This window comes from Phyllobates terribilis, unplaced genomic scaffold (genome assembly GCF_046119375.1).
Source record: "Phyllobates terribilis strain yellow unplaced genomic scaffold, ASM4611937v1 Scaffold_11__3_contigs__length_659146591, whole genome shotgun sequence".
Classification (NCBI taxonomy): Eukaryota; Metazoa; Chordata; class Amphibia; order Anura; family Dendrobatidae; genus Phyllobates; species Phyllobates terribilis.
In genome coordinates, this window is record NW_027362771.1 from 605,753,151 (window position 1) to 605,775,775 (window position 22,625).

Sequence of the window (22,625 nt, forward strand, 5' to 3'; positions counted from 1 at the left end):
GGTAGCGTGGCCGAGCGGTCTAAGGCGCTGGATTTAGGCTCCAGTTTCTCTGGAGGCGTGGGTTCAAATCCCACCACTGCCATTATTTATTTGGATCTAATTTTTACCAAAAATTAGGAAAAGGTTGAGGAAGTAAAGGGGATTGAGAACTTAGGAGGCAGCGATCATGCTATCCTATAATTTTGAATTACAAAAGGAGGAAAACCTGCGAAAACTGAGATTTTAAGAATGGACTGTAGAAAGGCAGTTTTTAATGGACTCAGTAAAAAGGAAGGAAAGGTAGGATGTTCTAAAGGAAAGAAATGTCCAGGAAGGATGGGAGATTTTGCAAAATTAAATACTCACTGCACAATCAGTATCAATCCCGAAAGAAGGAAGAATGGAAAGCATTTATGGAGACCAGGATGGCTGAATACTGAACTTAAAAGCTTGCTAAAAAGGAACAAAGAAATGAGTATCAAATGGAAAGAGGGGTTCATATCTAAAGAAGAATATAATGCTGTCTGCAGGGAAAGCTGGGCTAGCGTTAGAAAAGCTAAAGCCAGTAATGAATTGAGGCTTGCAAGAGAGACCAAAAGCAATAAGAAAGGATTTTGGAAGTAAGTCAAAAGTTAAAGAAAAGCCAAAGATGCTATAGGATTTTTAAAAGATGAAAAGGGTAATGTGGTCAAAAATGATGTTGAGAAGACTGAACTTTTAAATTCCTGTTTGGCTTCTCTGTTCTCTAAGAAAGCAAATGTAACATCAAGTGATCTTCACTGTGCTGTAGAAGAAAAGGAACATGTGAACAAGTCATACGTATGAATACTGCATATGAGTGGTCATGTTAGCTTTAGGCATCAGAATTAATTACATAATTTACCATCTATGTTACATCCATGTCAGTTCAATCAATGATCAACCATTCTCAAAATTTGCCAAAATCAATCGTGGTCAAAAGACGTCTAACTGCTAGCTCATATTTCTGCTGCCTTTTTAGGGTTATCAATACAGGATGAGCAGAGTGATTAGCAAACATAAACAGAGCCATGCTGCTTCTGCTGCTTTCCAGTAAGTTCCCTAGTTATGGATTCATAGCTACAATGCTCTGCACTGCTGTATAATGTCTTCCTTGCTGCTGCTTCTGATTGTCTGTTACGTACAGGCAAGGGTGTAGGAATCCTTCATGTTTGAGTGTCCTGTATATGGGAAATCATAGCAAGTAATCTATAGCACCTAATACAGTGATATCTAAAAATTAGCGGATGAGCCAACAGAGGAAAGATTAGTTAAATATCTGGATACAAGTCATATGTTTTGTAAAATGGTGCCCCAGAGTCAATGTACAAACAAATCCATGATAACTACGTTGCTGTTGCATAATAACATTTGTATTTTTGTCTTATTGGATATAAAATATTTTCTGTCACTTACATCAAAAGCAAACTTCTGATATAAATAACTTTAAACATCTGTAAGAGGTAGCGTGGCCGAGCGTTCTAAGGTGCTGGATTTAGGCTCCAGTCTCTCTGGAGGCGTGGGTTCAAATCCTGCTGCTGCTCTTATTTATTTGGATCTAATTTTTACCAAAAATTAGGAAACAGTTGAGGAAGTAAAGGAGGTTGAGAATTTAGGAGGCAGCAGTAATTTTATCCTATACTTTTGAACTACAAAAGGTGGAAAACCCGCAAAAACTGAGATTTTAAGATTGGACTGTAGAAAGGCAGTTTTTAATGGACTCAGGAAAAAGGAATGAAAAGTAGAATGTTCTAAAGGAAAGAAATGTCCAGGAAGGATGGGAGATTTTGCTAAATTAAATTCTCACTGCACAATCAGTAACAATCCCGAAAAGAAGGAAGAATGGAAAGCATTTATGGAGACCAGGATGGCTGAATACTGAACTTAAAAGCTTGCTAAAAAGGAACAAAGAAATGAATATCAAATGAAAAGAAGGGTTCATATTTAAAGAAGAATATAATGCTGTCTGCAGGGAAAGCTGGGCTAGCGTTAGAAGAGCTAAAGCCAGTAATGAAGTGGGGCTTGAAAGAGAGACCAAAAGCAATAAGAAAGGATTTTGGAATTAAGTCAAAAGTTAAAGAAAACCCAAAGATGCTATAGGATTTTTAAAAGATGAAAAGGGTAATGTGGTCAAAAATGATGTTGAGAAGACTGAACTTTTAAATTCCTGTTTGGCTTCTCTGTTCTCTAAGAAAGCAAATGTAACATCAAGTGATCTTCACTGTGCTGTAGAAGAAAAGGAACATGTGAACAAGTCATATGTATGAATACTGCATATGAGTGGTCATTTTGGCTTTAGGCATCAGAATTAATTACATAATTTACCATCTATGTTACATCCATGTCAGTTCAATCAATGATCAACCATTCTCAAAATTTGCCAAAATCAATGTTGGTCAAAAGAAGTCTAACTGCTAGCTCATATCCCTGCTGCCTTTTTAGGGTTATCAATACAGGATGAGCAGAGAGATTAGCAAACATTAAAAGAGACATGCTGCTTCTGCTGCTTTCCAGTAAGTCACCCTAGTGATGAACTCATAGCTACATTGCTCTGCACTGCTGTATAATGTCTTCCTTGCTGCTGCTTCTACTTGTCTGTTATGTACAGGCAGGGGTGTAGGAATCCTTCATGTTTGAGTGTCTTGTATATGGGAGATCATAGCAAGTAATCTATACCACCTAATTCAGTGATATCTAAAAATTAGCGTATGAGCCAACAGAGGAAAGATTAGTTAAATATCTGGATACAAGTCATATGTTTTGGAAAATGGTGCCCCAGAGTCAATGTACAAACAAATCCCTGATAACAATGTTGCTCATGCATAATAACATTTGTATTTTTGTCTTATTTTATATAAAATATTTTCTGTCACTTACATCAAAAGCATACTTCTGATATAAACAACTTTAAACATCTGTAAGAGGTAGAATCATAGAATCATAGAATCATAGAATGGTAGAGTTGGAAGGGACCTCCTGGGTCATCTGGTCCAACCCCCTGCTCAAAGCAGGATTCACTAGATCATCTCAGACAGATGTCTATCCAGCCTCTGTTTGAAGACGTCCATTGAAGGGGAACTCACCACCTCTCGTGGCAGCCTGTTCCACTCATTAATCACCCTAACTGTCAAAAAGTTTTTTCTAATATCTAATCTGTGTCTCCTCCCATTTAGTTTCATCCCGTTGCTTCTAGTCTTTCCCTGTGCAAATGAGAATAAAGATGATCCTTCTACAATGTGACAGCCCTTGACATATTTGTAGACAGCTATTAAGTCTCCTCTCAGTCTTCTTTTTTGCAAGCTAAACATTCCCAAATCCTGCAACCGTTCCTCATAGGACATGGTTTGCAGACCAGTCACCATTCTGGTCGCTCTTCTCTGAACTTGTTCCAGTTTGTCTATGTCTTTTTTAAAATGTGGTGCCCAAAACTGTACACAGTATTCCAGATGAGGTCTGACCAAAGAGGAGTAAAGACCGATAATGACTTCACGTGATCTAGACTGTATGCTTCTGTTAATACATCCCAGAATTGTATTTACCTTTTTTGCTGCTGCATCACACTGTTCACTCATGTTCAGTCTATGATCTATTAGTATACCTAAGTCTTTTTCACATGTACTGTTGCTTAGCTCTATTCCTCCCATTCTGTATATGCTTTTTTCATTTTTATTGCCCAGATGTTGTACTTTGCATTTTTCCCTGTTAAAAACCATTCTGTTGGTTGCTGCCCACTGCTCCAGTTTATTTAGGTCTTTTTGAATCCTCTCTCTCTCTTCTCTAGTATTAGCTATCCCTCCTAGCTTTGTGTCATCAGCAAATTTAATCAGTTTACCCTCAATTCCTTCATCTAAATCATTGATGAAGATGTTGAACAATACAGGTCCCAGGACAGAGCCCTGTGGTACCCCACTTGAGACATTCATCCAGCTGGATGTGAAGCCATTTACAACCACCCTTTGAGTCCGATCACTAAGCCAGTTATGAATCCACCTAACAGTTGCCTGGTCCATTGCATACTTGGTCATTTTTTCAATAAGGATGGTGTGAGATACTTTGTCAAATGCTTTGCTGAAGTCAAGATATACTATATCTACAGCATTTCCCTGATCCACCCAGTCAGTGATTCTGTCATAGAAGGAAATTAAGTTAGTCTGACATGACTTGTTAGTTACAAACCCATGCTGACTCTGGTTAATCACTTCATTCTTATCCAGGTACTTACATACATGATGTTTAATAATTTGTTCAAAGATCTTTCCTGGTATAGAAGTCAGACTCACCGGCCTATAGTTCCCTGGGTCCACCTTCTTCCCCTTTTTGAAGATAGGAACAACATTTGCTCTTCTCCAGTCTTCTGGGACTTCTCCTGTTCTCCAAGAATTTTCAAAGATTATGGAGAGTGGTTCTAAAATTTCTTCTACGATCTCCTTCAGTACTCTGGGGTGTAATTCATCTGGACCTGGAGACTTGAACTCATTTATGTTAGCTAAATATTCCCTCACAATCTTTCTGTTTACAGATAACTTGGATTCTTCTATTCCTTTAAAAGGACAGTGAAAATCAGTTGATGTTACATTTTCTTTCTGAGAGAAAACAGATGCAAAATAGGAATTAAAAAGTTCGGCCTTCTCAACATCCTCTCTTATCATTTCTCCATTTTCATCCTGTAAAAATCCTATAGCATCTTTGACTTTTCTTTTACTTTTGACATACCCCCAAAATCCTTTTTTATTGCTTTTGACATCTCTTGCAAGCCTTAATTCATTTTCAGCTTTAGCTAACCTGATACGTGCCCTACAGGATCTGCAGACTGCATTATAATCTTCTTTAGATATGCCTCCCTCTTTCCATTTAATAAACATTTCTTTCTTTCTTTTTAGCATGTGTTTAAGTTCTGTGTTCATCCATCCTGGTTTCCTTAAATGCTTCCCATTCTTCCTACTTTTCGGGATTGTTAACGATTGTGCTTTGAGAATCTCATTTTTAAAAATTTCCCATCCTTCCTGGACATTTTTGTCCTTAAGGACATCCAGCCATTGGATCCCTCCTATTCTCTTTCTGAGTCTCTTAAAATCTGCCTTTCTAAAATCTAACCTTGAAGTTTGAGTCTTCACATGTCTTCCTCCTCTAGTTATCCAAAATTCTATAATAGCATGATCGCTGCCTCCTAGGGTCCCAGCCACCTTTACCTCCTCAACCATTTCCTCCCTGTTTATAAGGATTAGATCCAAAGTAGCAGATCCCCTTGTTTTCTCCCCTACCTTTTGGAAGATAAAGTTGTCAGCAAGAGAGGATAAGAATTTGCTTGACCTGTTAGTTTTAGTTGAGAGAGATTCCCAACAAATGTCTGGATAGTTGAAATCTCCCATGACCACTACGTCATATTTTTTGGAGAACTTGGTCATTTGATACATAAAGAGTTCATCCATATCTTCAGCTTGCCCAGGTGGCCTGTAGTAAATGCCTACAATGGTGTCCTTTCCGTTGTTCTCTCCTTGTATTCTTACCCAAACAGTTTCCACAGAACTCCCAGTCTCTGAAGCTTCAATCTCTGTGCAGATATATGCTTTTCTAACATACAATGCGACACCTCCTCCTCGTTTATCAATTCTGTTTCTTGCAAATAAGTTGTATCCTTTTAGCCTTTTATTCCAATCATGTGTATCGTCCCACCAAGTTTCAGTGATTCCAATGACATCATATTTCTTTTCCTGCATTAGTAGTTCCAATTCTCCTTGTTTGTTGCCCATGCTTTGTGCATTTGTATAAAAACATTTTAGTTTGTGATTGGTTTCTCTTCCTCCCATATTTTTATTTAGATTTTTTTGTCTTTGTTCTTTCTTTCCACTTCCAGTAGCAGAGATCTCAATAGTATTTGTCAGCTGTATGGCTTTTTCTGGCCTTTTGCTTCCCTTCTGTAACATACCTAGCGGCGTCCTTGCATGGTGGTCCATCTCCCACTGTGCAAGAGGGCGCACTTGATCTCCTGTCCAGAATGTCTCTCTGGCTTCCCTCCATGCTGTCTGTTTGTGTCTGTTTCTGCTGCTTAAGGGCGGCGCCCGATCACTTCCTGCCTTTTGTACCTGCTGTGGGTCACACCCCTTGTGCGTCCTCAGCCTATTGCTGTCTGTCACTTGGTATATAGCTCAGCAGCTCCCTTCTATCCCGGCCTGAGCATAGTGTTTCCTTCAGTGTGTGCTTGCACTCTGAAGGTGCCAGGTCCCGTCTCTTGTCTCCTGCTTTTTGTATCAGTTCCCGTGTCTGAACTGAGTCCTGTATGTCTCCTGCTTTGCGGTATCAGCTCCCGTGTCTGAACTGAGTCCTTTCTGTGTTCTCTTGTCTGTCCTGTCTGAACACGCTCCTAGCCTGTTCCTCCTGCCTTCTAGGGGCCGATTACCTAGACCCGTTCCTGTATCTTGTCTGACCTGTCTGAACTCGCTCCTAGCCTGTTCCTCTCGCCTTCTAGTGGCCGATTTCCTAGACCCGCTCCTGTGTCTGGTCTGTCCTGTCTGAACACGCTCCTTGCCTGTTCGTTCCGCCTCTCTGGGGGCCGTATTCCCAGACCCGCTCCTGTATCCCTCTGCAGTGTCGGTCTCCTCCGTACACTCAGTTCCAGTCTGAACTCTCTCCTGTCCTTTACCTGTTTTGCCTCTATGTCCGTTCCCTTCCTTTTTCTGCAGAGTCTGAACTCGTACCTAACTCCTGCTTGTTGTCTCTGCAAGTACTGTGTGAGTATCTGGCTCTGTCTTTCCCTTCCTGTCTGTTCCGTGTGAACAGAGCCCTGTCCTCCCTGCTCAGCCTTGTCTGCACTCTAGCTGTGCTTGCCTGTAACCCTCTGCCTATATTGTTCCTGAGTCCCGGTGTGTACTGGGTCCTATCCCGCCTGTGTTCCTACCTGCTAGTGCCTCCCTGTCTGTACTCTAGCTGTGCATGTCTTTACCCCCCTGCCTGCATACCCGCCTGCCAGCATACCAGTCGTGCCTGCCTATACCCACCAGTCTGTGTGCCAGCCTACCAGCCTGTTCCTGTATTCCCCTGTGTGGGTCAACAGCCGTGTCCGGGGTCTGTCCTGGAGTAGCACCTGGTCCCTCTGCTCGGTTCCTCCTTGGTGCACTGGCGTCGTATGCCGTCGTGCGACCCTGGTCGGATCGGTTGAATACCTAGTCACGCCCCTCCAGGCATTCACTCTCCGGCACGGTCCAGTGGAATCACTACCAATCACACGCACACGCCGCTTAGCCCGGGCGTGTGCATAACAGCATGCTCAGGCCATGGTTCCCGTTGAGCCCCACGGCCTTCGCTCTTTGAGAAGTTTTTCCAGTGAATACATGCATTAAAATAAAATAAATAAATTTTTTCCCCCCTTTAGCTGAGTTCCAGGCGAATTACGCACCCGTCCAGATGGATCTATCAGCCCTCGTTCCTGCGGATCCGCCACGTTACTATGGGGATCCAAGACAGTGTCGTGCATTTGTGGAGCAATGCATGCTACACTTTAAGGCCTACCCTCTCTATTTTCCTTCCGATTGGGCTAAAGTGGCCTTTATGATTGACTACCTAGCGGGTGATGACTTGAAATGGGTCACCCCCCTATGGGAAGCATGGGATCCTGTCATCCTTGACCTGCAGGCCTTCCTGGTGGCCTTTCGTATGGTCTTCGAGGACCCTAACTCTGAAGCCCCTGCTGAAGCTTCACTTCCCAATATCCCGGAGCAGCCCCGACGGGTAATGTGTGTGGGTAGCGCAATAGTCCTCCAGCCCAATGAGACTACTGCCCACCCAGAATCCTCACAGGGTGACTACGCTTTCCGGAATACTTCTCTCAACCTCAAGAGGCAGTCCAGACGTGCTAGACTTAGAGGCAAGCCGTCACGCCAGGGTCTGTCCTCCCTGAGACCTCCTGACCCCAACCTTGAAGTCCCTACTGAAGCTTCATCTCCCTGTATCCCGGAGAAACCCCAATGGGTAATGTGCGTGGGTAGTGCACCAGTTCTCCTGGCCGAAGAGACTTCTGCCCATCCAGACTCCACACAGGAGAACTTCCTGCACCCGGCATCAGATGCTTCTTTCTCTTTAACCGGTGTGCATGTCCAAGGATGCTCCAAAGCTGTGGTTACCTCAGAGTCTGTGCACCTCTACTACCTGGCGGAGGATCCCCTGTTGCCTCCTGAACCCTCCGGGATACCACTCGATGACAAATGGAGAGAGACTTCTCTACACCCGGTACTCAATACTTTGTCCGCTTCGTCCTGTGAGCCTGACAATGGGTACCCCAAAGTGGTAGTTACCTCCGAGTCTCTACACCCCTCCGACCAGGCGGAGGATCTCCAGTTGTTTCCTGAACCCTTCGGGGTGCTACCTGGTAGCGAAAGGACAGAGACTCTCCTATACTCTGTACCTGATACCTCGCTCGCTTCGTCCAGTGAGTCCAACTTAGTGTACTCCGAAGCAGAGGTTACTCCTGAGTCTCTACACCCCTCCGACCAGGCGGAGGACCTCCAGTTGTGTTCAGAATCCTTCGGGGTGCCACCTGGTGGTGAATGGACAGAGACTTTCCTATATCCTGGATCTGATACCTCGCTTGCTTCGTCCAGTGAGTCCGACCTAGTGTACTCTGAAGCAGAGGTTACCCGTGAGTCTCTACACCCCTCTGACCAGGCGGAGGACCGCCAGCTGTCTCCAGAACCCTTCGGGGTGCCACCTGGTGGTGAATGGACAGAGACTTTCCTATACTCCGTACCCGATACCTCGCCTGCTTCCTCCAGTGAGTCCGACCTAGTGTACTCTGAAGCAGAGGTTACTCGTGAGTCTCTACACCCCTCTGACCAGGCGGAGGACCGCCAGCTGTCTCCAGAACCCTTCGGGGTGCCACCTGGTGGTGAATGGACAGAGACTTTCCTATACTCGGTACCCGATACCTCGCCTGCTTCCTCCAGTGAGTCCGACCTAGTGTACTCTGAAGCAGAGGTTACCCGTGAGTCTCTACACCCCTCTGACCAGGCGGAGGACCGCCAGCTGTCTCCAGAACCCTTCGGGGTGCCACCTGGTGGTGAATGAACAGAGACTTTCCTATACTCGGTACCCGATACCTCGCCTGCTTCCTCCAGTGAGTCCGACCTAGTGTACTCTGAAGCAGTTGTTTTCTCTGAGCCTCTGCACTCTTCTGACCCGGCGGAGGACCTCCAGTTGTTTCCTGAATCCTCCGGGATACCACCAGATAATAAAGAGACAGTGACTTTTCCTCATTATGTACCTGATAACCCGTCTATTTCTTCCTGTGAGCTTGACAAGATGTACCTCGAAGCAGAGATTACCCTTAAGTCTCTGTCCCCCTCCAACCCAGTGAACGACTGGCCCTCGAATTCCCTGCGGAAGATTCTGGCAGGCCTGAAGAAGAGGGGGCGTAAGGGGGGAGGTACTGTAACATACCTGGCGGCGTCCTTGCATGGTGGTCCATCTCCCACTGTGCAAGAGGGCGCACTTGATCTCCTGTCCAGAATGTCTCTCTGGCTTCCCTCCATGCTGTCTGTTTGTGTCTGTTTCTGCTGCTTAAGGGCGGCGCCCGATCACTTCCTGCCTTTTGTACCTGCTGTGGGTCACACCCCTTGTGCGTCCTCAGCCTATTGCTGTCTGTCACTTGGTATATAGCTCAGCAGCTCCCTTCTATCCCGGCCTGAGCATAGTGTTTCCTTCAGTGTGTGCTTGCACTCTGAAGGTGCCAGGTCCCGTCTCTTGTCTCCTGCTTTTTGTATCAGTTCCCGTGTCTGAACTGAGTCCTGTATGTCTCCTGCTTTGCGGTATCAGCTCCCGTGTCTGAACTGAGTCCTTTCTGTGTTCTCTTGTCTGTCCTGTCTGAACACGCTCCTAGCCTGTTCCTCCTGCCTTCTAGGGGCCGATTACCTAGACCCGTTCCTGTATCTTGTCTGACCTGTCTGAACTCGCTCCTAGCCTGTTCCTCTCGCCTTCTAGTGGCCGATTTCCTAGACCCGCTCCTGTGTCTGGTCTGTCCTGTCTGAACACGCTCCTTGCCTGTTCGTTCCGCCTCTCTGGGGGCCGTATTCCCAGACCCGCTCCTGTATCCCTCTGCAGTGTCGGTCTCCTCCGTACACTCAGTTCCAGTCTGAACTCTCTCCTGTCCTTTACCTGTTTTGCCTCTATGTCCGTTCCCTTCCTTTTTCTGCAGAGTCTGAACTCGTACCTAACTCCTGCTTGTTGTCTCTGCAAGTACTGTGTGAGTATCTGGCTCTGTCTTTCCCTTCCTGTCTGTTCCGTGTGAACAGAGCCCTGTCCTCCCTGCTCAGCCTTGTCTGCACTCTAGCTGTGCTTGCCTGTAACCCTCTGCCTATATTGTTCCTGAGTCCCGGTGTGTACTGGGTCCTATCCCGCCTGTGTTCCTACCTGCTAGTGCCTCCCTGTCTGCACTCTAGCTGTGCTTGTCTTTACCCCCCTGCCTGCATACCCGCCTGCCAGCATACCAGTCGTGCCTGCCTATACCCACCAGTCTGTGTGCCAGCCTACCAGCCTGTTCCTGTATTCCCCTGTGTGGGTCAACAGCCGTGTCCGGGGTCTGTCCTGGAGTAGCACCTGGTCCCTCTGCTCGGTTCCTCCTTGGTGCACTGGCGTCGTATGCCGTCGTGCGACCCTGGTCGGATCGGGTGAATACCTAGTCACGCCCCTCCAGGCATTCACTCTCCGGCACGGTCCAGTGGAATCACTACCAATCACACGCACACGCCGCTTAGCCCGGGCGTGTGCATAACACCTTCCCACATTGTTCTAGTTTAAAACTCTCCTGATGAGTGTAGCAAGGCGACTTCCAAATACATGTTTTCCAGTCTTCGTAAGGTGCACCCCATCTCTAGCAAGTAGTCCATCGTATAGGTAATTCATCCCATGATCCAGAAATCCAAATCCTTGTTGACGGCACCATCGACGTAGCCAGTTGTTCACCTGTAGAATCTTATTCCACCTCATTGTTCCATGGCCATCCACTGGGAGGATGGATGAGAAGACCACCTGCGCTCCCAATTCTTTCACTTTCTTGCCTAAGTCTTCAAAGTCACTGCAGATGGTTTCCAGGTCCTTTCTTGCGGTGTCATTTGTCCCCACATGTATTAGCAGGAATGGGTAGTGATCTGTAGGTCTGAAGAGTCTTTATATCCTGTCAGACACATCTTTAATTTTTGCTCCAGGAAGACAGCACATTTCTCTTGAGGTTATGTCTGGTCTGCAGATAGCGGCCTCTGTTCCTCTTAACAGGGAATCCCCCATGACCACCACTCTCCGTTTTTTCTTCACAACATTCTTCTTTCTCCATCCAGGAGGATTCTGAGGACTTACAAGGTTATTCATTGCTGGCAAAGTCTTATCTTGCTGTATTTCTTCAAGGTTCTCCTGCGTGAGAGCCTGGTACTGGTTCCTGAGCAGTATGGGTGCTGGCTGCCTCTCGATCCTCCTGCTTCTCTGGGTCACATGCTTCCATTCCTCTGTTTCGTCAGGTGCAGTTCGAATTTCTTCTCTTTCTGAATCATGAAGAGATAATTCTGCTCTGTCTAAGAACTCTTCACCTTCCTTAATGATTTTCAAGGTAGTTAACCTCTCTTCTAGATTTCGCAACTTTTCCTCCAACAGGGACACAAGCTTGCATTTCTGGCATGTGAAGTTTGGCTTTTCCACTGGTAAGTCTGAACATGTAGCAGGATATGCAGCTCACCAAATGGCTCCTGGACTCTTCCATGTTCTTATTGTTAATGTTGTGAAAACAGTGAAAAAAGCTTAAAAAAAAAGCTTCAAAATGCGCGCGCCGGTCGGCGCGCGGCTTACCGATGTCCTCTTTTCAGCTCCAACAGCCAAAATCCAGTGTTCTTTGAGCTCGCGGAGACTCTTCACTTACCCCAAAATGCAGTGGAAATATGCAAATTATCTCCTCAGGACTCCTCCCCTGGTTTACCGATGTCCTCTTTTCAGCTCCAACAGCCAAAATCCAGTGTTCTTTGAGCTCGCGGAGACTCTTCACTTACCCCAAAATGCAGTGGAAATATGCAAATTATCTCCTCAGGACTCCTCCCCTGGTTTACCGATGTCCTCTTTTCAGCTTCAACAGCCAAAATCCAGTGTTCTTTGAGCTCGCGGAGACTCTTCACTTACCCCAAAATGCAGTGGAAATATGCAAATTATCTCCTCAGGACTCCTCCCCTGGTTTACCAATGTCCTCTTTTCAGCTCCAACAGCCAAAATCCAGTGTTCTTTGAGCTCGCGGAGACGCTTCACTTACCCCAAAATGCAGTGGAAATATGCAAATTATCTCCTCAGGACTCCTCCCCTGGTTTACCAATGTCCTCTTTTCAGCTCCAACAGCCAAAATCCAGTGTTCTTTGAGCTCGCGGAGACGCTTCACTTACCCCAAAATGCAGTGGAAATATGCAAATTATCTCCTCAGGACTCCTCCCCTGGTTTAAGCGGTCTAAGGCGCTGGATTTAGGCTCCAGTCTCTCTGGAGGCGTGGGTTCAAATCCCACTGCTGCCATTATTTATTTGGATCTAATTTTTACCAAAAATTAGGAAAAGGTTGAGGAAGTAAAGGGGATTGAGAACTTAGGAGGCAGCGATCATGCTATCCTATAATTTTGAAATACAAAAGGAGGAAAACCTGCGAAAACTGAGATTTTAAGAATGGACTGTAGAAAGGCAGTTTATAATGGACTCAGTAAAAAGGAAGGAAAGGTAGGATGTTCTAAAGGAAAGAAATGTAAAGGAAGGATGAGAGATTTTGCTAAATTAAATTGTCACTGCACAATCAGTATCAATCCCGAAAAGAAGGAAGAATGGAAAGCATTTATGGAGACCAGGATGGCTGAATACTGAACTTAAAAGCTTGCTAAAAAGGAAAAAAGAAATGAGTATCAAATGGAAAGAAGGGTTCATATCTAAAGAAGAATATAATGCTGTCTGCAGGGAAAGCTGGGCTAGCGTTAGAAAAGCTAAAGCCAGTAATGAATTGAGGCTTGCAAGAGAGACCAAAAGCAATAAGAAAGGATTTTGGAAGTTATTCAAAAGTTAAAGAAAAGCCAAAGATGCTATAGGATTTTTAAAAGATGAAAAGGGTAATGTGGTCAAAAATGATGTTGAGAAGACTGAACTTTTAAATCCTGTTTGGCTTCTCTGTTCTCTAAGAAAGCAAATGTAACATCAAGTGATCTTCACTGTGCTGTAGAAGAAAAGGAACATGTGAAAAAGTCATACGTATGAATACTGCATATGAGTGGTCATGTTAGCTTTAGGCATCAGAATTAATTACATAATTTAACATCTATGTTACATCCATGTCAGTTCAATCAATGATCAACCATTCTCAAAATTTGCCAAAATCAATCTTGGTCAAAAGAAGTCTAACTGCTAGCTCATATCAATGCTGCCTTTTTAGGGTTATCAATACAGGATGAGCAGAGTGATTAGCAAACATTAAAAGACACATGCTGCTTCTGATGCTTTCCAGTAAGTCACCCTTGTGATGAACTCATAGCTACATTGCTCTGCACTGCTGTATAATGTCTTCCTTGCTGCTGCTTCTGATTGTCTGTTACGTACAGGCAGGGGTGTAGGAATCCTTCATGTTTGAGTGTCCTGTATATGGGAGATCATAGCAAGTAATCTATACCACCTAATTCAGTGATATCTAAAAATTAGCGTATGAGCCAACAGAGGAAAGATTAGTTAAATATCTGGATACAAGTCATATGTTTTGGAAAATGGTGCCCCAGAGTCAATGTACAAACAAATCCCTGATAACAATGTTGCTCATGCATAATAACATTTGTATTTTTGTCTTTTTGGATATAAAATATTTTCTGTCACTTACATCAGAAGCAAACTTCTGATATAAACAACTTAAAACATCTGTAAGAGGTAGCGTGGCCGAGCGGTCTAAGGCGCTGGATTTAGGATCCAGTCTCTCTGGAGGCATGGGCTCAAATCCCACCGCTGCAATTATTTATTTCGATCTAATTTTTACCAAAAATTAGGAAACGGTTGAGGAAGTAAAGGGGATTGAGAACTTAGGAGGCAGCGATCATGCTATCCTATAATTTTGAAATACAAAAGGAGGAAAACCTGCGAAAACTGAGATTTTAAGAATGGACTGTAGAAGGGCAGTTTTTAATGGACTCAGTTAAAAGGAAGGAAAGGTAGGATGTTCTAAAGGAAAGAAATGTCCAGGAAGGATGGGAGATGTTGCAAAATTATATTCTCACTGCACAATCAGTATCAATCCCGAAAGAAGGAAGAATGGAAAACATTTATGGAGACCAGGATGGCTGAATACTGAACTTAAAAGCTTGCTAAAAAGGAACAAAGAAATGAGTATCAAATGGAAAGAAGGGTTCATATCTAAAGAAGAATATAATGCTGTCTGCAGGGAAAGCTGGGCTAGCGTTAGAAAAGCTAAAGCCAGTAATGAATTGAGGCTTGCAAGAGAGACCAAAAGCAATAAGAAAGGATTTTGGAAGTTATTCAAAAGTTAAAGAAAAGCCAAAGATGCTATAGGATTTTTAAAAGATGAAAAGGGTAATGTGGTCAAAAATGATGTTGAGAAGACTGAACTTTTAAATTCCTGTTTGGCTTCTCTGTTCTCTAAGAAAGCAAATGTAACATCAAGTGATCTTCACTGTGCTGTAGAAATAAAGGAACATGTGAAAAAGTCATACGTATGAATACTGCATATGAGTGGTCATGTTAGCTTTAGGCATCAGAATTAATTACATAATTTACCATCTATGTTACATCCATGTCAGTTCAATCAATGATCAACCATTCTCAAAATTTGCCAAAATCAATGTTGGTCAAAAGAAGTCTAACTGCTAGCTCATATCCCTGCTGCCTTTTTAGGGTTATCAATACAGGATGAGCAGAGAGATTAGCAAACATTAAAAGAGACATGCTGCTTCTGATGCTTTCCAGTAAGTCACCCTAGTGATGAACTCATAGCTACATTGCTCTGCACTGCTGTATAATGTCTTCCTTGCTGCTGCTTCTGATTATCTGTTATGTACAGGCAGGGGTGTAGGAATCCTTCATGTTTGAGTGTCCTGTATATGGGAGATCATAGCAAGTAATCTATACCACCTAATTCAGTGATATCTAAAAATTAGCGTATGAGCCAACAGAGGAAAGATTAGTTAAATATCTGGATACAAGTCATATGTTTTGGAAAATGGCAAATCATATATTTTTGGCAAATTTTGAGAATGGTTAATCATTGATTGAACTGACATGGATGTAACATAGATGGTAAATTATGTAATTAATTCTGATGCCTAAAGCTAACATGACCATTCATATGCAGTATTCATACGTATGACTTTTTCACATGTTCCTTTTCTTCTACAGCACAGTGAAGATCGCTTGATGTTAAATTTGCTTTCTTAGAAAACAGAGAAGACAAACAGGAATTTAAAAGTTCAGTCTTCTCAACATCATTTTTGACCACATTACCCTTTTCATCTTTTAAAAATCCTATAGCATCTTTGGCTTTTCTTTAACTTTTGACTTACTTCCAAAATCCTTTCTTATTGCTTTTGGTCTCTCTTGCAAGCCTCAATTCATTACTGGCTTTAGCTTTTCTAACGCTAGCCCAGCTTTCCCTGCAGACAGCATTATATTCTTCTTTAGATATGAACCCTTCTTTCCATTTGATACTCAATTCTTTGTTCCTTTTTAGCAGGCTTTTAAGTTCAGTATTCAGCCATCATGGTCTCAATAAATGCTTTCCATTCTTCCTTCTTTTCGGGATTGATACTGATTGTGCAGTGAGAATTTAATTTAGCAAAATCTCCCATCCTTCCTGGACATTTCTTTCCTTTAGAACATCCTACCTTTCCTTCCTTTTTACTGAGTTCATTAAAAACTGCCTTTCTACAGTCCATTCTTAAAATCTCAGTTTTCGCAGGTTTTAATCCTTTTGTATTTCAAAATTATAGGATAGCATGAGCGCTGCCTCCTAAGTTCTCAATCCCCTTAACTTACTCAACCGTTTCCTAATTTTTGGTAAAAACTAGATCCAAATAAATAATGGGAGCAATGGGATTTGAACCCACGCCCTAAGAAATACTGGAGTCTAAATCCAGCGCTTTAGACCGCTCGGCCACGCTACCTCTTACAGATGTTTAAAGTTATTTACATCAGAAGTTTGCTTTTGATGTAAGTGACAGAAAATATTTTATATCCAATAAGACAAAAATACAAATGTTATTATGCATGAGCAACATTGTTATCAGGGATTTGTTTGTACATTGACTCTGGGCACCATTTTCCAAAACATATGACTTGTATCCAGATATTTAACTAATCTTTCCTGTGTTGGCTCATCTTCTAATTTTTAGATATCACTGAATTAGGTGGTATAGATTACTTGCTATGATCTCCCATATACAGGACACTCAAACATGAAGGATTCCTACACCCCTGCCTGTACGTAACAGACAATCAGAAGCAGCAGCAAGGAAGACATTATACAGCAGTGCAGAGCAATGTAGCTATGAATCCATAACTAGAGTGACTTACTGGAAAGCAGCAGAAGCAGCATGGCTCTGTTTATGTTTGCTAATCACTCTGCTCATCCTGTATTGATAACCCTAAAAAGGCAGCAGAAATATGAGCTAGCAGTTAGACTTCTTTTGACCAAGATTGATTTTGGCAAATTTTGAGAATGGTTGATCATTGATTGAACTGACATGGATGTAACATAGATGGTAAATTATGTATTTAATTCTGATGCCTAAAGCTAACATGACCACTCATATGCAGTATTCATACGTATGACTTTTTCACATGTTCCTTTTCTTCTACAGCACAGTGAAGATCACTTGATGTTACATTTGCTTTCTTAGAGAACAGAGAAGCCAAACAGGATTTAAAAGTTCAGTCTTCTCAACATCATTTTTGACCACATTACCCTTTTCATCTTTTAAAAATCCTATAGCATCTTTGGCTATTCTTTAACTTTTGACTTACTTCCAAAATCCTTTCTTATTGCTTTTGGTCTCTCTTGCAAGCCTCAATTCATTACTGGCTTTAGCTTTTCTAACGCTAGCCCAGCTTTCCCTGCAGACAGCATTATATTCTTCTTTAGATATGAACCCTTCTTTCCATTTGATACTCATTTCTTTTTCCTTTTTAGCAAGCTTTTAAGTTCAGTATTCAGCCATCCTGGTCTCCATAAATGCTTTCCATTCTTCCTTCTTTTCGGGATTGATACTGATTGTGCAGTGACAATTTAATTTAGCAAAATCTCCCTTCCTTCCTGGACATTTCTTTCCTTTAGAACATCCTACCTTTCCTTCCTTTTTACTGAGTCCATTATAAACTGCCTTTCTACAGTCTATTCTTAAAATCTCAGTTTTCGTAGGTTTTCCTCCTTTTGTATTTCAAAATTATAGGATAGCATGATCGCTGCCTCCTAATTTCTCAATCCCCTTTACTTCCTCAACCTTTAGCTAATTTTTGGTAAAAATTAGATCCAAATAAATAATGGCAGCGGTGGGATTTGAACCCACGCCTCCAAAGAGACTGGAGCCTAAATCCAGCGCCTTAGACCGCTCGGCCACGCTACCTCTTACAGTTGTTTAAAGTTGTTTATATCAGAAGTTTGCTTTTGATGTAAGTGACAGAAAATATTTTATATAAATTAAGACAAAAATACAAATGTTATTATGCATAAGCAACATTGTTATCAGGGATTTGTTTGTACATTGACTCTGGGGCACCATTTTCCAAAACATATGACTTGTATCCAGATATTTAACTAATCTTTCCTCTGTTGGCTCATCCGCTAATTTTTAGATATCACTGAATTAGGTGGTATAGATTACTTGCTATGATTTCCCATATACAGGACACTCAAACATGAAGGATTCCTACACCCCTGCCTGTACGTAACAGACAATCAGAAGCAGCAGCAAGGAAGACATTATACAGCAGTGCAGAGCAATGTAGCTATGAGTTCATCACTAGGGTGACTTACTTTAAAGCATCAGAAGCAGCATGTCTCTCATAATGTTTGCTAATCACTCTGCTCATCCTGTATTGATAACCCTAAAAAGGCAGCAGGGATATGAGGTAGCAGTTAGACTTCTTTTGACCAAGATTGATTTTGGCAAATTTTGAGAATGGTTGATCATTGATTGAACTGACATGGATGTAACATAGATGGTAAATTATGTAATTAATTCTGATGCCTAAAGCTAACATGACCACTCATATGCAGTATTCATACGTATGACTTTTTCACATGTTCCTTTTCTTCTACAGCACAGTGAAGATCACTTGATGTTACATTTGCTTTCTTAGAGAACAGAGAAGCCAAACAGGATTTAAAAGTTCAGTCTTCTCAACATCATTTTTGACCACATTACCCTTTTCATCTTTTAAAAATCCTATAGCATCTTTGGCTTTTCTTTAACTTTTGAATAACTTCCAAAATCCTTTCTTATTGCTTTTGGTCTCTCTTGCCAGCCTCAATTCATTACTGGCTTTAGCTTTTCTAACGCTAGCCCAGCTTTCCCTGCAGACAGCATTATATTCTTCTTTAGATATGAACCCTTCTTTCCATTTGATACTCATTTCTTTTTTCCTTTTTAGCAAGCTTTTAAGTTCAGTATTCAGCCATCCTGGTCTCCATAAATGCTTTCCATTCTTCCTTCTTTTCGGGATTGATACTGATTGTGCAGTGACAATTTAATTTAGCAAAATCTCCCATCCTTCCTGGACATTTCTTTCCTTTAGAACATCCTACCTTTCCTTCCTTTTTACTGAGTCCTTTATAAACTGCATTTCTACAGTCCATTCTTAAAATCTCAGTTTTCGCAGGTTTTCCTCCTTTTGTATTTCAAAATTATAGGATAGCATGATCGCTGCCTCCTAAGTTCTCAATCCCCTTTACTTCCTCAACCTTTTCCTAATTTTTGGTAAATATTAGATCCAAATAAATAATGGCAGCGGTGGGACTTGAATCCACGCCTCCAGAGAGACTGGAGCCTAAATCCAGCGCCTTAGACCGCTCGGCCACGCTACCTCTTACAGATGTCTAAACTTGTTTATATCAGAAGTTTGCTTTTAATGTAAGTGACAGAAAATATTTTATATAAAATAAGACAAAAATACAAATGTTATTATGCATGAGCAACATTGTTATCAGGGATTTGTTTGTACATTGACTCTGGGGCACCATTTTCCAAAACATATGACTTTTATCCAGATATTTAACTAATCTTTCCTCTGTTGGCTCATACGGTAATTTTTAGATATCACTGAATTAGGTGGTATAGATTACTTGCTATGATCTCCCATATACAAGACACTCAAACATGAAGGATTCCTACACCCCTGCCTGTACATAACAGATAATCAGAAGCAGCAGCAAGGAAGACATTATACAGCAGTGCAGAGCAATGTAGCTATGAGTTCATCACTAGGGTGACTTACTGGAAAGCATCAGAAGCAGCATGTCTCTTTTAATGTTTGCTAATCCCTCTGCTCATCCTGTATTGATAACCCTAAAAAGGCAGCAGGGATATGAGTTAGCAGTTAGACTTCTTTTGACCAAGATTGATTTTGGCAAATTTTGAGAATGGTTGATCATTGATTGAACTGACATGGATGTAACATAGATGGTAAATTATGTAATTAATTCTGATGCCTAAAGCCAAAATGACCACTCATATGCAGTATTCATACATTTGACTTGTTCACATGTTCCTTTTCTTCTACAGCACAGTGAAGATCACTTGATGTTACATTTGCTTTCTTAGAGAACAGAGAAGCCAAACAGGAATTTAAAAGTTCAGTCTTCTCAACATCATTATTGACCACTTTACCCTTTTCATCTTTTAAAAATCCTATAGCATCTTTGGCTTTTCTTTAACTTTTGACTTAATTCCAAAATCCTTTCTTATTGCTTTTGGTCTCTCTTTCAAGCCCGACTTCATTACTGGCTTTAGCTGTTCTAACGCTAGCCCAGCTTTCCCTGCAGACAGCATTACATTCTTCTTTAGATATGAACCCTTCTTTTCATTTGATACTCATTTCTTTGTTCCTTTTTAGCAAGCTTTTAAGTTCAGTATTCAGCCATCCTGGTCTCCATAAATGCTTTCCATTCTTCCTTCTTTTCGGGATTGTTACTGATTGTGCAGTGAGAATTTAATTTAGCAAAATCTCCCATCCTTCCTGGACATTTCTTTCCTTTAGAACATCCTGCCTTTCCTTCCTTTTTACTGAGTCCATTATAAACTGCCTTTCTACAGTCCATTCTTAAAATCTCAGTTTTCGCAGGTTTTCCTCCTTTTGTATTTCAAAATTATAGGATAGCATGATCGCTGCCTCCTAATTTCTCAATCCCCTTTACTTCCTCAACCTTTAGCTAATTTTTGGTAAAAATTAGATCCAAATAAATAATGGCAGCGGTGGGATTTGAACCCACGCCTCCAAAGAGACTGGAGCCTAAATCCAGCGCCTTAGACCGCTCGGCCACGCTACCTCTTACAGTTGTTTAAAGTTGTTTATATCAGAAATTTGCTTTTGATGTAAGTGACAGAAAATATTTTATATAAAATAAGAAAAAAATACAAATGTTATTATGCATAAGCAACATTGTTATCAGGGATTTGTTTGTACATTGACTCTGGGGCACCATTTTCCAAAACATATGACTTGTATCCAGATATTTAACTAATCTTTCCTCTGTTGGCTCACACGCTAATTTTTAGATATCACTGAATTAGGTGGTATAGATTACTTGCTATGATCTCCCATATACAGGACACTCAAACATGAAGGATTCCTACACCCCTGCCTGTACGTAACAGACAATCAGAAGCAGCAGCAAGGAAGACATTATACAGCAGTGCAGAGCAATGTAGCTATGAGTTCATCACTAGGGTGACTTACTGGAAAGCATCAGAAGCAGCATGTCTCTTATAATGTTTGCTAATCACTCTGCTCATCCTGTATTGATAACCCTAAAAAGGAAGCAGGGATATGAGCTAGCAGTTAGACTTCTTTTGACCAAGATTGATTTTGGCAAATTTTGAGAATGGTTGATCATTGATTGAACTGACATGGATGTAACATAGATGGTAAATTATGTAATTAATTCTGATGCCTAAAGCTAACATGACCACTCATATGCAGTATTCATACGTATGACTTTTTCACATGTTCCTTTTCTTCTACAGCACAGTGAAGATCACTTGATGTTACATTTGCTTTCTTAGAGAACAGAGAAGCCAAACAGGATTTAAAAGTTCAGTCTTCTCAACATCATTTTTGACCACTTTACCCTTTTCATCTTTTAAAAATCCTATAGCATCTTTGGCTTTTCTTTAACTTTTGACTTAATTCCAAAATCCTTTCTTATTGCTTTTGGTCTCTCTTTCAAGCCCGACTTCATTACTGGCTTTAGCTGTTCTAACGCTAGCCCAGCTTTCCCTGCAGACAGCATTATATTCTTCTTTAGATATGAACCCTTCTTTTCATTTGATACTCATTTCTTTGTTCCTTTTTAGCAAGCTTTTAAGTTCAGTATTCAGCCATCCTGGTCTCCATAAATGCTTTCCATTCTTCCTTCTTTTCGGGATTGTTACTGATTGTGCAGTGAGAATTTAATTTAGCAAAATCTCCCATCCTTCCTGGACATTTCTTTCCTTTAGAACATCCTACCTTTCCTTCCTTTTTACTGAGTCCATTATAAACTGCCTTTCTACAGTCCATTCTTAAAATCTCAGTTTTCGCAGGTTTTCCTCCTTTTGTATTTCAAAATTATAGGATAGCATGATCGCTGCCTCCTAATTTCTCAATCCCCTTTACTTCCTCAACCTTTAGCTAATTTTTGGTAAAAATTAGATCCAAATAAATAATGGCAGCGGTGGGATTTGAACCCACGCCTCCAAAGAGACTGGAGCCTAAATCCAGCGCCTTAGACCGCTCGGCCACGCTACCTCTTACAGTTATTTAAAGTTGTTTATATCAGAAGTTTGCTTTTGATGTAAGTGACAGAAAATATTTTATATAAAATAAGACAAAAATACAAATGTTATTATGCATAAGCAACATTGTTATCAGGGATTTGTTTGTACATTGACTCTGGGGCACCATTTTCCAAAACATATGACTTGTATCCAGATATTTAACTAATCTTTCCTCTGTTGGCTCATACGCTAATTTTTAGATATCACTGAATTAGGTGGTATAGATTACTTGCTATGATCTCCCATATACAGGACACTCAAACATGAAGGATTCCTACACCCCTGCCTGTACGTAACAGACAATCAGAAGCAGCAGCAAGGAAGACATTATACAGCAGTGCAGAGCAATGTAGCTATGAGTTCATCACTAGGGTGACTTACTGGAAAGCATCAGAAGCAGCATGTCTCTTATAATGTTTGCTAATCACTCTGCTCATCCTGTATTGATAACCCTAAAAAGGAAGCAGGGATATGAGCTAGCAGTTAGACTTCTTTTGACCAAGATTGATTTTGGCAAATTTTGAGAATGGTTGATCATTGATTGAACTGACATGGATGTAACATAGATGGTAAATTATGTAATTAATTCTGATGCCTAAAGCTAACATGACC

General features: G+C 41.6%; 5 non-coding genes across 5 annotated transcripts; 1 reads left to right on the forward strand and 4 right to left on the reverse strand.

Annotated features, from left to right (window-relative positions):
• On the forward strand, positions 1-82 carry TRNAL-UAG (transfer RNA leucine (anticodon UAG)). Its single transcript has one exon. It is a non-coding gene; the product is annotated as a tRNA-Leu (tRNA).
• Positions 83-17,521: 17,439 nt separating this feature from the next.
• TRNAL-UAG (transfer RNA leucine (anticodon UAG)) lies at positions 17,522-17,603 on the reverse strand. The gene has a single exon. It is a non-coding gene; the product is annotated as a tRNA-Leu (tRNA).
• A 1,378-nt stretch (positions 17,604-18,981) lies between these two features.
• On the reverse strand, positions 18,982-19,063 carry TRNAL-UAG (transfer RNA leucine (anticodon UAG)). The gene has a single exon. It is a non-coding gene; the product is annotated as a tRNA-Leu (tRNA).
• A 1,379-nt stretch (positions 19,064-20,442) lies between these two features.
• TRNAL-UAG (transfer RNA leucine (anticodon UAG)) lies at positions 20,443-20,524 on the reverse strand. The gene has a single exon. It is a non-coding gene; the product is annotated as a tRNA-Leu (tRNA).
• Positions 20,525-21,902: 1,378 nt separating this feature from the next.
• On the reverse strand, positions 21,903-21,984 carry TRNAL-UAG (transfer RNA leucine (anticodon UAG)). The gene has a single exon. It is a non-coding gene; the product is annotated as a tRNA-Leu (tRNA).
• Between the last annotated feature and the right edge of the window lie 641 nt (positions 21,985-22,625).